Source organism: Borostomias antarcticus (genome assembly GCF_949987555.1).
Source record: "Borostomias antarcticus genome assembly, chromosome: 13".
In the NCBI taxonomy this organism is placed as follows: domain Eukaryota; kingdom Metazoa; phylum Chordata; class Actinopteri; order Stomiiformes; family Stomiidae; genus Borostomias; species Borostomias antarcticus.
This window is the reverse complement of record NC_140246.1, coordinates 17,388,379-17,408,234: the sequence shown is the minus strand read 5'-3', so window position 1 is coordinate 17,408,234 and position 19,856 is coordinate 17,388,379.

Here is a 19,856-nt window from a genome sequence, read left to right as displayed (position 1 = left end):
CTCAAACAACCTTAACCAACCTCACACACCCTCACACAACCTCACATGACCTCACACACCCTCACACAACCTCAAATGACCTTACACAACCTCACATGACCTTACACACCCTCAAACTCACACAACCTCAAACAACCTCACACACCCTCACACAACCTCAAACAACCTTACACAACCTCATATGACCTCACACACCCTCAAACTCACACAACCTCACACAACCTCAAACAACCTTAACCAACCTCACACACCCTCACACACCCTCACACAACCTCACATGACCTAACACACCCTCAAACTCACACAACCTCAAACAACCTCACACACCCTCACACACCCTCACACAACCTCACATGACCTCACACACCCTCACACAACCTCAAATGACCTTACACAACCTCACATGACCTAACACACCCTCAAACTCACACAACCTCAAACAACCTCACACACCCTCAAACAACCTTAACCAACCTCACACACCCTCACACAACCTCAAACAACCTTACACAACCTCATATGACCTCAAACACCCTCAAACTCACACAACCTCACACAACCTCACACAACCTCAAACAACCTTAACCAACATCACACACCCTCACACAACCTCACATGACCTCACACACCCTCACACAACCTCAAATGACCTTACACAACCTCACATGACCTTACACACCCTCAAACTCACACAACCTCAAACAACCTCACACACCCTCACACAACCTCAAACAACCTTACACAACCTCATATGACCTCACACACCCTCAAACTCACACAACCTCACACAACCTCAAACAACCTTAACCAACCTCACACACCCTCACACACCCTCACACAACCTCACATGACCTAACACACCCTCAAACTCACACAACCTCAAACAACCTCACACACCCTCACACACCCTCACACAACCTCACATGACCTAACACACCCTCAAACTCACACAACCTCAAACAACCTCACACACCCTCAAACAACCTTAACCAACCTCACACACCCTCACACACCCTCACACAACCTCACATGACCTCACACACCCTCACACAACCTCAAATGACCTTACACAACCTCACATGACCTAACACACCCTCAAACTCACACAACCTCAAACAACCTCACACACCCTCAAACAACCTTAACCAACCTCACACACCCTCACACAACCTCAAACAACCTTACACAACCTCATATGACCTCAAACACCCTCAAACTCACACAACCTCACACAACCTCACACAACCTCAAACAACCTTAACCAACCTCACACACCCTCACACAACCTCACATGACCTCACACACCCTCACACAACCTCAAATGACCTTACACAACCTCACATGACCTTACACACCCTCAAACTCACACAACCTCAAACAACCTCACACACCCTCACACAACCTCAAACAACCTTACACAACCTCATATGACCTCACACACCCTCAAACTCACACAACCTCACACAACCTCAAACAACCTTAACCAACCTCACACACCCTCACACACCCTCACACAACCTCACATGACCTAACACACCCTCAAACTCACACAACCTCAAACAACCTCACACACCCTCAAACAACCTTAACCAACCTCACACACCCTCACACAACCTCAAACAACCTTACACAACCTCATATGACCTCAAACACCCTCAAACTCACACAACCTCACACAACCTCACACAACCTCAAACAACCTTAACCAACCTCACACACCCTCACACAACCTCACATGACCTCACACACCCTCACACAACCTCAAATGACCTTACACAACCTCAAACTCACACAACCTCACACAACCTCACACAACCTCAAACAACCTTAACCAACCTCACACACCCTCACACAACCTCACATGACCTCACACACCCTCACACAACCTCAAATGACCTTACACAACCTCACATGACCTTACACACCCTCAAACTCACACAACCTCAAACAACCTCACACACCCTCACACAACCTCAAACAACCTTACACAACCTCATATGACCTCACACACCCTCAAACTCACACAACCTCACACAACCTCAAACAACCTTAACCAACCTCACACACCCTCACACAACCTCACACAACCTCACATGACCTAACACACCCTCAAACTCACACAACCTCAAACAACCTCACACACCCTCACACACCCTCACACAACCTCACATGACCTCACACACCCTCACACAACCTCAAATGACCTTACACAACCTCACATGACCTAACACACCCTCAAACTCACACAACCTCAAACAACCTCACACACCCTCAAACAACCTTAACCAACCTCACACACCCTCACACAACCTCAAACAACCTTACACAACCTCATATGACCTCAAACACCCTCAAACTCACACAACCTCACACAACCTCAAACAACCTCAAACAACCTTAACCAACATCACACACCCTCACACAACCTCAAATGACCTTACACAACCTCAAACTCACACAACCTCACACAACCTCACACAACCTCAAACAACCTTAACCAACCTCACACACCCTCACACAACCTCACATGACCTCACACACCCTCACACAACCTCAAATGACCTTACACAACCTCACATGACCTTACACACCCTCAAACTCACACAACCTCAAACAACCTCACACACCCTCAAACAACCTTAACCAACCTCACACACCCTCACACAACCTCAAACAACCTTACACAACCTCATATGACCTCAAACACCCTCAAACTCACACAACCTCACACAACCTCACACAACCTCAAACAACCTTAACCAACCTCACACACCCTCACACAACCTCACATGACCTCACACAACCTCAAATGACCTTACACAACCTCACATGACCTTACACACCCTCAAACTCACACAACCTCAAACAACCTCACACACCCTCACACAACCTCAAACAACCTCAAACAACCTTAACCAACATCACACACCCTCACACAACCTCAAATGACCTTACACAACCTCAAACTCACACAACCTCACACAACCTCACACAACCTCAAACAACCTTAACCAACCTCACACACCCTCACACAACCTCACATGACCTCACACACCCTCACACAACCTCAAATGACCTTACACAACCTCACATGACCTTACACACCCTCAAACTCACACAACCTCAAACAACCTCACACACCCTCACACAACCTCAAACAACCTTACACAACCTCATATGACCTCACACACCCTCAAACTCACACAACCTCACACAACCTCAAACAACCTTAACCAACCTCACACACCCTCACACAACCTCACACAACCTCACATGACCTAACACACCCTCAAACTCACACAACCTCAAACAACCTCACACACCCTCACACACCCTCACACAACCTCACATGACCTCACACACCCTCACACAACCTCAAATGACCTTACACAACCTCACATGACCTAACACACCCTCAAACTCACACAACCTCAAACAACCTCACACACCCTTAAACAACCTTAACCAACCTCACACACCCTCACACAACCTCAAACAACCTTACACAACCTCATATGACCTCAAACACCCTCAAACTCACACAACCTCACACAACCTCAAACAACCTCAAACAACCTTAACCAACATCACACACCCTCACACAACCTCAAATGACCTTACACAACCTCAAACTCACACAACCTCACACAACCTCACACAACCTCAAACAACCTTAACCAACCTCACACACCCTCACACAACCTCACATGACCTCACACACCCTCACACAACCTCAAATGACCTTACACAACCTCACATGACCTTACACACCCTCAAACTCACACAACCTCAAACAACCTCACACACCCTCAAACAACCTTAACCAACCTCACACACCCTCACACAACCTCAAACAACCTTACACAACCTCATATGACCTCAAACACCCTCAAACTCACACAACCTCACACAACCTCACACAACCTCAAACAACCTTAACCAACCTCACACACCCTCACACAACCTCACATGACCTCACACAACCTCAAATGACCTTACACAACCTCACATGACCTTACACACCCTCAAACTCACACAACCTCAAACAACCTCACACACCCTCACACAACCTCAAACAACCTCAAACAACCTTAACCAACATCACACACCCTCACACAACCTCAAATGACCTTACACAACCTCAAACTCACACAACCTCACACAACCTCACACAACCTCAAACAACCTTAACCAACCTCACACACCCTCACACAACCTCACATGACCTCACACACCCTCACACAACCTCAAATGACCTTACACAACCTCACATGACCTTACACACCCTCAAACTCACACAACCTCAAACAACCTCACACACCCTCACACAACCTCAAACAACCTTACACAACCTCATATGACCTCACACACCCTCAAACTCACACAACCTCACACAACCTCAAACAACCTTAACCAACCTCACACACCCTCACACACCCTCACACAACCTCACATGACCTAACACACCCTCAAACTCACACAACCTCAAACAACCTCACACACCCTCACACACCCTCACACAACCTCACATGACCTCACACACCCTCACACAACCTCAAATGACCTTACACAACCTCACATGACCTAACACACCCTCAAACTCACACAACCTCAAACAACCTCACACACCCTCAAACAACCTTAACCAACCTCACACACCCTCACACAACCTCAAACAACCTTACACAACCTCATATGACCTCAAACACCCTCAAACTCACACAACCTCACACAACCTCACACAACCTCAAACAACCTTAACCAACCTCACACACCCTCACACAACCTCAAATGACCTTACACAACCTCACATGACCTAACACACCCTCAAACTCACACAACCTCAAACAACCTCACACACCCTCAAACAACCTTAACCAACCTCACACACCCTCACACAACCTCACATGACCTCACACACCCTCACACAACCTCAAATTACCTTACACAACCTCAAATGACCTTACACAACCTCACATGACCTCAAACACCCTCAAACTCACACAACCTCACACAACCTCACACAACCTCAAACAACCTTAACCAACCTCACACACCCTCACACAACCTCACATGACCTCACACACCCTCACACAACCTCAAATGACCTTACACAACCTCACATGACCTTACACACCCTCAAACTCACACAACCTCAAACAACCTCACACACCCTCACACAACCTCAAACAACCTTAACCAACCTCACACACCCTCACACAACCTCACATGACCTAACACACCCTCAAACTCACACAACCTCAAACAACCTCACACACCCTCACACACCCTCACACAACCTCACATGACCTCACACACCCTCACACAACCTCAAATGACCTTACACAACCTCACATGACCTAACACACCCTCAAACTCACACAACCTCAAACAACCTCACACACCCTCAAACAACCTTAACCAACCTCACACACCCTCACACACCCTCACACAACCTCACATGACCTCACACACCCTCACACAACCTCAAATGACCTTACACAACCTCACATGACCTCAAACAACCTCAAACTCACACAACCTCACACAACCTCACACAACCTCAAACAACCTTAACCAACCTCACACACCCTCACACAACCTCACATGACCTCACACACCCTCACACTACCTCAAATGACCTTACACAACCTCACATGACCTTACACACCCTCAAACTCACACAACCTCAAACAACCTCACACACCCTCACACAACCTCAAACAACCTTACACAACCTCATATGACCTCAAACACCCTCAAACTCACACAACCTCACACAACCTCACACAACCTCAAACAACCTTAACCAACCTCACACACCCTCACACAACCTCACATGACCTCACACACCCTCACACAACCTCAAATGACCTTACACAACCTCACATGACCTCAAACACCCTCAAACTCACACAACCTCAAACAACCTCACACACCCTCAAACAACCTTAACCAACCTCACACACCCTCACACAACCTCAAACAACCTTACACAACCTCATATGACCTCAAACACCCTCAAACTCACACAACCTCACACAACCTCACACAACCTCAAACAACCTTAACCAACATCACACACCCTCACACAACCTCACATGACCTCACACACCCTCACACAACCTCAAATGACCTTACACAACCTCACATGACCTTACACACCCTCAAACTCACACAACCTCAAACAACCTCACACACCCTCACACAACCTCAAACAACCTTACACAACCTCATATGACCTCACACACCCTCAAACTCACACAACCTCACACAACCTCAAACAACCTTAACCAACCTCACACACCCTCACACACCCTCACACAACCTCACATGACCTAACACACCCTCAAACTCACACAACCTCAAACAACCTCACACACCCTCACACACCCTCACACAACCTCACATGACCTAACACACCCTCAAACTCACACAACCTCAAACAACCTCACACACCCTCAAACAACCTTAACCAACCTCACACACCCTCACACACCCTCACACAACCTCACATGACCTCACACACCCTCACACAACCTCAAATGACCTTACACAACCTCACATGACCTAACACACCCTCAAACTCACACAACCTCAAACAACCTCACACACCCTCAAACAACCTTAACCAACCTCACACACCCTCACACAACCTCAAACAACCTTACACAACCTCATATGACCTCAAACACCCTCAAACTCACACAACCTCACACAACCTCACACAACCTCAAACAACCTTAACCAACCTCACACACCCTCACACAACCTCACATGACCTCACACACCCTCACACAACCTCAAATGACCTTACACAACCTCACATGACCTTACACACCCTCAAACTCACACAACCTCAAACAACCTCACACACCCTCACACAACCTCAAACAACCTTACACAACCTCATATGACCTCACACACCCTCAAACTCACACAACCTCACACAACCTCAAACAACCTTAACCAACCTCACACACCCTCACACACCCTCACACAACCTCACATGACCTAACACACCCTCAAACTCACACAACCTCAAACAACCTCACACACCCTCAAACAACCTTAACCAACCTCACACACCCTCACACAACCTCAAACAACCTTACACAACCTCATATGACCTCAAACACCCTCAAACTCACACAACCTCACACAACCTCACACAACCTCAAACAACCTTAACCAACCTCACACACCCTCACACAACCTCACATGACCTCACACACCCTCACACAACCTCAAATGACCTTACACAACCTCAAACTCACACAACCTCACACAACCTCACACAACCTCAAACAACCTTAACCAACCTCACACACCCTCACACAACCTCACATGACCTCACACACCCTCACACAACCTCAAATGACCTTACACAACCTCACATGACCTTACACACCCTCAAACTCACACAACCTCAAACAACCTCACACACCCTCACACAACCTCAAACAACCTTACACAACCTCATATGACCTCACACACCCTCAAACTCACACAACCTCACACAACCTCAAACAACCTTAACCAACCTCACACACCCTCACACAACCTCACACAACCTCACATGACCTAACACACCCTCAAACTCACACAACCTCAAACAACCTCACACACCCTCACACACCCTCACACAACCTCACATGACCTCACACACCCTCACACAACCTCAAATGACCTTACACAACCTCACATGACCTAACACACCCTCAAACTCACACAACCTCAAACAACCTCACACACCCTCAAACAACCTTAACCAACCTCACACACCCTCACACAACCTCAAACAACCTTACACAACCTCATATGACCTCAAACACCCTCAAACTCACACAACCTCACACAACCTCAAACAACCTCAAACAACCTTAACCAACATCACACACCCTCACACAACCTCAAATGACCTTACACAACCTCAAACTCACACAACCTCACACAACCTCACACAACCTCAAACAACCTTAACCAACCTCACACACCCTCACACAACCTCACATGACCTCACACACCCTCACACAACCTCAAATGACCTTACACAACCTCACATGACCTTACACACCCTCAAACTCACACAACCTCAAACAACCTCACACACCCTCAAACAACCTTAACCAACCTCACACACCCTCACACAACCTCAAACAACCTTACACAACCTCATATGACCTCAAACACCCTCAAACTCACACAACCTCACACAACCTCACACAACCTCAAACAACCTTAACCAACCTCACACACCCTCACACAACCTCACATGACCTCACACAACCTCAAATGACCTTACACAACCTCACATGACCTTACACACCCTCAAACTCACACAACCTCAAACAACCTCACACACCCTCACACAACCTCAAACAACCTCAAACAACCTTAACCAACATCACACACCCTCACACAACCTCAAATGACCTTACACAACCTCAAACTCACACAACCTCACACAACCTCACACAACCTCAAACAACCTTAACCAACCTCACACACCCTCACACAACCTCACATGACCTCACACACCCTCACACAACCTCAAATGACCTTACACAACCTCACATGACCTTACACACCCTCAAACTCACACAACCTCAAACAACCTCACACACCCTCACACAACCTCAAACAACCTTACACAACCTCATATGACCTCACACACCCTCAAACTCACACAACCTCACACAACCTCAAACAACCTTAACCAACCTCACACACCCTCACACACCCTCACACAACCTCACATGACCTAACACACCCTCAAACTCACACAACCTCAAACAACCTCACACACCCTCACACACCCTCACACAACCTCACATGACCTCACACACCCTCACACAACCTCAAATGACCTTACACAACCTCACATGACCTAACACACCCTCAAACTCACACAACCTCAAACAACCTCACACACCCTCAAACAACCTTAACCAACCTCACACACCCTCACACAACCTCAAACAACCTTACACAACCTCATATGACCTCAAACACCCTCAAACTCACACAACCTCACACAACCTCACACAACCTCAAACAACCTTAACCAACCTCACACACCCTCACACAACCTCAAATGACCTTACACAACCTCACATGACCTAACACACCCTCAAACTCACACAACCTCAAACAACCTCACACACCCTCAAACAACCTTAACCAACCTCACACACCCTCACACAACCTCACATGACCTCACACACCCTCACACAACCTCAAATTACCTTACACAACCTCAAATGACCTTACACAACCTCACATGACCTCAAACACCCTCAAACTCACACAACCTCACACAACCTCACACAACCTCAAACAACCTTAACCAACCTCACACACCCTCACACAACCTCACATGACCTCACACACCCTCACACAACCTCAAATGACCTTACACAACCTCACATGACCTTACACACCCTCAAACTCACACAACCTCAAACAACCTCACACACCCTCACACAACCTCAAACAACCTTACACAACCTCATATGACCTCAAACACCCTCAAACTCACACAACCTCACACAACCTCACACAACCTCAAACAACCTTAACCAACCTCACACACCCTCACACAACCTCACATGACCTCACACACCCTCACACAACCTCAAATGACCTTACACAACCTCACATGACCTAACACACCCTCAAACTCACACAACCTCAAACAACCTCACACACCCTCAAACAACCTTAACCAACCTCACACACCCTCACACACCCTCACACAACCTCACATGACCTCACACACCCTCACACAACCTCAAATGACCTTACACAACCTCACATGACCTCAAACAACCTCAAACTCACACAACCTCACACAACCTCACACAACCTCAAACAACCTTAACCAACCTCACACACCCTCACACAACCTCACATGACCTCACACACCCTCACACTACCTCAAATGACCTTACACAACCTCACATGACCTTACACACCCTCAAACTCACACAACCTCAAACAACCTCACACACCCTCACACAACCTCAAACAACCTTACACAACCTCATATGACCTCAAACACCCTCAAACTCACACAACCTCACACAACCTCACACAACCTCAAACAACCTTAACCAACCTCACACACCCTCACACAACCTCACATGACCTCACACACCCTCACACAACCTCAAATGACCTTACACAACCTCACATGACCTCAAACACCCTCAAACTCACACAACCTCAAACAACCTCACACAACCTCATATGACCTCACACACCCTCACACAACCTCAAATGACCTTACACAACCTCAAATGACCTTACACACCATCAAACTCACACAACCTCAAACAACCTTAACCAACCTCACACACCCTCACACAACCTCACATGACCTCACACACCCTCACACAACCTCAAATGACCTTACACAACCTCACATGACCTCAAACACCCTCAAACTCACACAACCTCACACAACCTCACACAACCTCAAACAACCTTAACCAACCTCACACACCCTCACACAACCTCACATGACCTCACACACCCTCACACAACCTCAAATGACCTTACACAACCTCACATGACCTTACACACCCTCAAACTCACACAACCTCAAACAACCTCACACACCCTCACACAACCTCAAACAACCTTAACCAACCTCACGCACCCTCACACAACCTCACATGACCTAACACACCCTCAAACTCACACAACCTCAAACAACCTCACACACCCTCACACACCCTCACACAACCTCACATGACCTCACACACCCTCACACAACCTCAAATGACCTTACACAACCTCACATGACCTAACACACCCTCAAACTCACACAACCTCAAACAACCTCACACACCCTCAAACAACCTTAACCAACCTCACACACCCTCACACACCCTCACACAACCTCACATGACCTCACACACCCTCACACAACCTCAAATGACCTTACACAACCTCACATGACCTCAAACAACCTCAAACTCACACAACCTCACACAACCTCACACAACCTCAAACAACCTTAACCAACCTCACACACCCTCACACAACCTCACATGACCTCACACACCCTCACACTACCTCAAATGACCTTACACAACCTCACATGACCTTACACACCCTCAAACTCACACAACCTCAAACAACCTCACACACCCTCACACAACCTCAAACAACCTTACACAACCTCATATGACCTCAAACACCCTCAAACTCACACAACCTCACACAACCTCACACAACCTCAAACAACCTTAACCAACCTCACACACCCTCACACAACCTCACATGACCTCACACACCCTCACACAACCTCAAATGACCTTACACAACCTCACATGACCTCAAACACCCTCAAACTCACACAACCTCAAACAACCTCACACAACCTCACATGACCTCACACACCCTCACACAACCTCAAATGACCTTACACAACCTCAAATGACCTTACACACCCTCAAACTCACACAACCTCAAACAACCTTAACCAACCTCACACACCCTCACACAACCTCACATGACCTCACACACCCTCACACAACCTCAAATGACCTTACACAACCTCACATGACCTCAAACACCCTCAAACTCACACAACCTCACACAACCTCACACAACCTCAAACAACCTTAACCAACCTCACACACCCTCACACAACCTCACATGACCTCACACACCCTCACACAACCTCAAATGACCTTACACAACCTCACAGGACCTTACACACCCTCAAACTCACACAACCTCAAACAACCTCACACACCCTCACACAACCTCAAACAACCTTAACCAACCTCACACACCCTCACACAACCTCACATGACCTAACACACCCTCAAACTCACACAACCTCAAACAACCTCACACACCCTCACACACCCTCACACAACCTCACATGACCTCACACACCCTCACACAACCTCAAATGACCTTACACAACCTCACATGACCTAACACACCCTCAAACTCACACAACCTCAAACAACCTCACACACCCTCAAACAACCTTAACCAACCTCACACACCCTCACACACCCTCACACAACCTCACATGACCTCACACACCCTCACACAACCTCAAATGACCTTACACAACCTCACATGACCTCAAACAACCTCAAACTCACACAACCTCACACAACCTCACACAACCTCAAACAACCTTAACCAACCTCACACACCCTCACACAACCTCACATGACCTCACACACCCTCACACTACCTCAAATGACCTTACACAACCTCACATGACCTTACACACCCTCAAACTCACACAACCTCAAACAACCTCACACACCCTCACACAACCTCAAACAACCTTACACAACCTCATATGACCTCAAACACCCTCAAACTCACACAACCTCACACAACCTCACACAACCTCAAACAACCTTAACCAACCTCACACACCCTCACACAACCTCACATGACCTCACACACCCTCACACAACCTCAAATGACCTTACACAACCTCACATGACCTCAAACACCCTCAAACTCACACAACCTCAAACAACCTCACACAACCTCACATGACCTCACACACCCTCACACAACCTCAAATGACCTTACACAACCTCAAATGACCTTACACACCCTCAAACTCACACAACCTCAAACAACCTTAACCAACCTCACACACCCTCACACAACCTCACATGACCTCACACACCCTCACACAACCTCAAATGACCTTACACAACCTCACATGACCTCAAACACCCTCAAACTCACACAACCTCACACAACCTCACACAACCTCACATGACCTCACACACCCTCACACAACCTCAAATGACCTTACACAACCTCACATGACCTTACACACCCTCAAACTCACACAACCTCAAACAACCTCACACACCCTCACACAGCCTCAAACAACCTTACACAACCTCATATGACTTCAAACACCCTCAAACTCACACAACCTCACACAACCTCACACAACCTCAAACAACCTTAACCAACCTCACACACCCTCACACAACCTCACATGACCTCACACACCCTCACACAACCTCAAATGACCTCACACACCCTCACACAACCTCAAATGACCTTACACAACCTCACATGACCTCAAACACCCTCAAACTCACACAACCTCACACAACCTCACACAACCTCAAACAACCTTAACCAACCTCACACACCCTCACACAACCTCACATGACCTCACACACCCTCACACACCCTCAAACAACCTTACACAACCTCATATGACCTCAAACACCCTCAAACTCACACAACCTCACACACCCTCACACAACCTCACATGACCTCACACACCCTCACACACCCTCAAACAACCTTACACAACCTCATATGACCTCAAACACCCTCAAACTCACACAACCTCAAACAACCTCACACACCCTCACACAACCTCAAACAACCTTACACAACCTCATATGACCTCAAACACCCTCAAACTCACACAACCTCACACAACCTCAAACAACCTTACACAACCTCATATGACCTCAAACACCCTCAAACTCACACAACCTCACAAAACCTCACACAACCTCAAACAACCTTACACAACCTCATATGACCTCAAACACCCTCAAACTCACACAACCTCACACACCCTCACACACCCTCACACAACCTCACATGACCTCACACACCCTCACACAACCTCAAATGACCTTACACAACCTCACATGACCTAACACACCCTCAAACTCACACAACCTCAAACAACCTCACACACCCTCAAACAACCTTAACCAACCTCACACACCCTCACACACCCTCACACAACCTCACATGACCTCACACACCCTCACACAACCTCAAATGACCTTACACAACCTCACATGACCTCAAACAACCTCAAACTCACACAACCTCACACAACCTCACACAACCTCAAACAACCTTAACCAACCTCACACACCCTCACACAACCTCACATGACCTCACACACCCTCACACTACCTCAAATGACCTTACACAACCTCACATGACCTTACACACCCTCAAACTCACACAACCTCAAACAACCTCACACACCCTCACACAACCTCAAACAACCTTACACAACCTCATATGACCTCAAACACCCTCAAACTCACACAACCTCACACAACCTCACACAACCTCAAACAACCTTAACCAACCTCACACACCCTCACACAACCTCACATGACCTCACACACCCTCACACAACCTCAAATGACCTTACACAACCTCACATGACCTCAAACACCCTCAAACTCACACAACCTCAAACAACCTCACACAACCTCACATGACCTCACACACCCTCACACAACCTCAAATGACCTTACACAACCTCAAATGACCTTACACACCCTCAAACTCACACAACCTCAAACAACCTTAACCAACCTCACACACCCTCACACAACCTCACATGACCTCACACACCCTCACACAACCTCAAATGACCTTACACAACCTCACATGACCTCAAACACCCTCAAACTCACACAACCTCACACAACCTCACACAACCTCAAACAACCTTAACCAACCTCACACACCCTCACACAACCTCACATGACCTCACACACCCTCACACAACCTCAAATGACCTTACACAACCTCACAGGACCTTACACACCCTCAAACTCACACAACCTCAAACAACCTCACACACCCTCACACAACCTCAAACAACCTTAACCAACCTCACACACCCTCACACAACCTCACATGACCTAACACACCCTCAAACTCACACAACCTCAAACAACCTCACACACCCTCACACACCCTCACACAACCTCACATGACCTCACACACCCTCACACAACCTCAAATGACCTTACACAACCTCACATGACCTAACACACCCTCAAACTCACACAACCTCAAACAACCTCACACACCCTCAAACAACCTTAACCAACCTCACACACCCTCACACACCCTCACACAACCTCACATGACCTCACACACCCTCACACAACCTCAAATGACCTTACACAACCTCACATGACCTCAAACAACCTCAAACTCACACAACCTCACACAACCTCACACAACCTCAAACAACCTTAACCAACCTCACACACCCTCACACAACCTCACATGACCTCACACACCCTCACACTACCTCAAATGACCTTACACAACCTCACATGACCTTACACACCCTCAAACTCACACAACCTCAAACAACCTCACACACCCTCACACAACCTCAAACAACCTTACACAACCTCATATGACCTCAAACACCCTCAAACTCACACAACCTCACACAACCTCACACAACCTCAAACAACCTTAACCAACCTCACACACCCTCACACAACCTCACATGACCTCACACACCCTCACACAACCTCAAATGACCTTACACAACCTCACATGACCTCAAACACCCTCAAACTCACACAACCTCAAACAACCTCACACACCCTCACACAACCTCAAACAACCTTACACAACCTCATATGACCTCAAACACCCTCAAACTCACACAACCTCACACAACCTCACACAACCTCAAACAACCTTAACCAACATCACACACCCTCACACAACCTCACATGACCTCACACACCCTCACACAACCTCAAATGACCTTACACAACCTCACATGACCTTACACACCCTCAAACTCACACAACCTCAAACAACCTCACACACCCTCACACAACCTCAAACAACCTTACACAACCTCATATGACCTCACACACCCTCAAACTCACACAACCTCACACAACCTCAAACAACCTTAACCAACCTCACACACCCTCACACACCCTCACACAACCTCACATGACCTAACACACCCTCAAACTCACACAACCTCAAACAACCTCACACACCCTCACACACCCTCACACAACCTCACATGACCTAACACACCCTCAAACTCACACAACCTCAAACAACCTCACACACCCTCAAACAACCTTAACCAACCTCACACACCCTCACACACCCTCACACAACCTCACATGACCTCACACACCCTCACACAACCTCAAATGACCTTACACAACCTCACATGACCTAACACACCCTCAAACTCACACAACCTCAAACAACCTCACACACCCTCAAACAACCTTAACCAACCTCACACACCCTCACACAACCTCAAACAACCTTACACAACCTCATATGACCTCAAACACCCTCAAACTCACACAACCTCACACAACCTCACACAACCTCAAACAACCTTAACCAACCTCACACACCCTCACACAACCTCACATGACCTCACACACCCTCACACAACCTCAAATGACCTTACACAACCTCACATGACCTTACACACCCTCAAACTCACACAACCTCAAACAACCTCACACACCCTCACACAACCTCAAACAACCTTACACAACCTCATATGACCTCACACACCCTCAAACTCACACAACCTCACACAACCTCAAACAACCTTAACCAACCTCACACACCCTCACACACCCTCACACAACCTCACATGACCTAACACACCCTCAAACTCACACAACCTCAAACAACCTCACACACCCTCAAACAACCTTAACCAACCTCACACACCCTCACACAACCTCAAACAACCTTACACAACCTCATATGACCTCAAACACCCTCAAACTCACACAACCTCACACAACCTCACACAACCTCAAACAACCTTAACCAACCTCACACACCCTCACACAACCTCACATGACCTCACACACCCTCACACAACCTCAAATGACCTTACACAACCTCAAACTCACACAACCTCACACAACCTCACACAACCTCAAACAACCTTAACCAACCTCACACACCCTCACACAACCTCACATGACCTCACACACCCTCACACAACCTCAAATGACCTTACACAACCTCACATGACCTTACACACCCTCAAACTCACACAACCTCAAACAACCTCACACACCCTCACACAACCTCAAACAACCTTACACAACCTCATATGACCTCACACACCCTCAAACTCACACAACCTCACACAACCTCAAACAACCTTAACCAACCTCACACACCCTCACACAACCTCACACAACCTCACATGACCTAACACACCCTCAAACTCACACAACCTCAAACAACCTCACACACCCTCACACACCCTCACACAACCTCACATGACCTCACACACCCTCACACAACCTCAAATGACCTTACACAACCTCACATGACCTAACACACCCTCAAACTCACACAACCTCAAACAACCTCACACACCCTCAAACAACCTTAACCAACCTCACACACCCTCACACAACCTTACACAACCTCATATGACCTCAAACACCCTCAAACTCACACAACCTCACACAACCTCAAACAACCTCAAACAACCTTAACCAACATCACACACCCTCACACAACCTCAAATGACCTTACACAACCTCAAACTCACACAACCTCACACAACCTCACACAACCTCAAACAACCTTAACCAACCTCACACACCCTCACACAACCTCACATGACCTCACACACCCTCACACAACCTCAAATGACCTTACACAACCTCACATGACCTTACACACCCTCAAACTCACACAACCTCAAACAACCTCACACACCCTCAAACAACCTTAACCAACCTCACACACCCTCACACAACCTCAAACAACCTTACACAACCTCATATGACCTCAAACACCCTCAAACTCACACAACCTCACACAACCTCACACAACCTCAAACAACCTTAACCAACCTCACACACCCTCACACAACCTCACATGACCTCACACAACCTCAAATGACCTTACACAACCTCACATGACCTTACACACCCTCAAACTCACACAACCTCAAACAACCTCACACACCCTCACACAACCTCAAACAACCTCAAACAACCTTAACCAACATCACACACCCTCACACAACCTCAAATGACCTTACACAACCTCAAACTCACACAACCTCACACAACCTCACACAACCTCAAACAACCTTAACCAACCTCACACACCCTCACACAACCTCACATGACCTCACACACCCTCACACAACCTCAAATGACCTTACACAACCTCACATGACCTTACACACCCTCAAACTCACACAACCTCAAACAACCTCACACACCCTCACACAACCTCAAACAACCTTACACAACCTCATATGACCTCACACACCCTCAAACTCACACAACCTCACACAACCTCAAACAACCTTAACCAACCTCACACACCCTCACACACCCTCACACAACCTCACATGACCTAACACACCCTCAAACTCACACAACCTCAAACAACCTCACACACCCTCACACACCCTCACACAACCTCACATGACCTCACACACCCTCACACAACCTCAAATGACCTTACACAACCTCACATGACCTAACACACCCTCAAACTCACACAACCTCAAACAACCTCACACACCCTCAAACAACCTTAACCAACCTCACACACCCTCACACAACCTCAAACAACCTTACACAACCTCATATGACCTCAAACACCCTCAAACTCACACAACCTCACACAACCTCACACAACCTCAAACAACCTTAACCAACCTCACACACCCTCACACAACCTCAAATGACCTTACACAACCTCACATGACCTAACACACCCTCAAACTCACACAACCTCAAACAACCTCACACACCCTCAAACAACCTTAACCAACCTCACACACCCTCACACAACCTCACATGACCTCACACACCCTCACACAACCTCAAATTACCTTACACAACCTCAAATGACCTTACACAACCTCACATGACCTCAAACACCCTCAAACTCACACAACCTCACACAACCTCACACAACCTCAAACAACCTTAACCAACCTCACACACCCTCACACAACCTCACATGACCTCACACACCCTCACACAACCTCAAATGACCTTACACAACCTCACATGACCTTACACACCCTCAAACTCACACAACCTCAAACAACCTCACACACCCTCACACAACCTCAAACAACCTTACACAACCTCATATGACCTCAAACACCCTCAAACTCACACAACCTCACACAACCTCACACAACCTCAAACAACCTTAACCAACCTCACACACCCTCACACAACCTCACATGACCTCACACACCCTCACACAACCTCAAATGACCTTACACAACCTCACATGACCTAACACACCCTCAAACTCACACAACCTCAAACAACCTCACACACCCTCAAACAACCTTAACCAACCTCACACACCCTCACACACCCTCACACAACCTCACATGACCTCACACACCCTCACACAACCTCAAATGACCTTAAACAACCTCACATGACCTCAAACAACCTCAAACTCACACAACCTCACACAACCTCACACAACCTCAAACAACCTTAACCAACCTCACACACCCTCACACAACCTCACATGACCTCACACACCCTCACACTACCTCAAATGACCTTACACAACCTCACATGACCTTACACACCCTCAAACTCACACAACCTCAAACAACCTCACACACCCTCACACAACCTCAAACAACCTTACACAACCTCATATGACCTCAAACACCCTCAAACTCACACAACCTCACACAACCTCACACAACCTCAAACAACCTTAACCAACCTCACACACCCTCACACAACCTCACATGACCTCACACACCCTCACACAACCTCAAATGACCTTACACAACCTCACATGACCTCAAACACCCTCAAACTCACACAACCTCAAACAACCTCACACAACCTCATATGACCTCACACACCCTCACACAACCTCAAATGACCTTACACAACCTCAAATGACCTTACACACCATCAAACTCACACAACCTCAAACAACCTTAACCAACCTCACACACCCTCACACAACCTCACATGACCTCACACACCCTCACACAACCTCAAATGACCTTACACAACCTCACA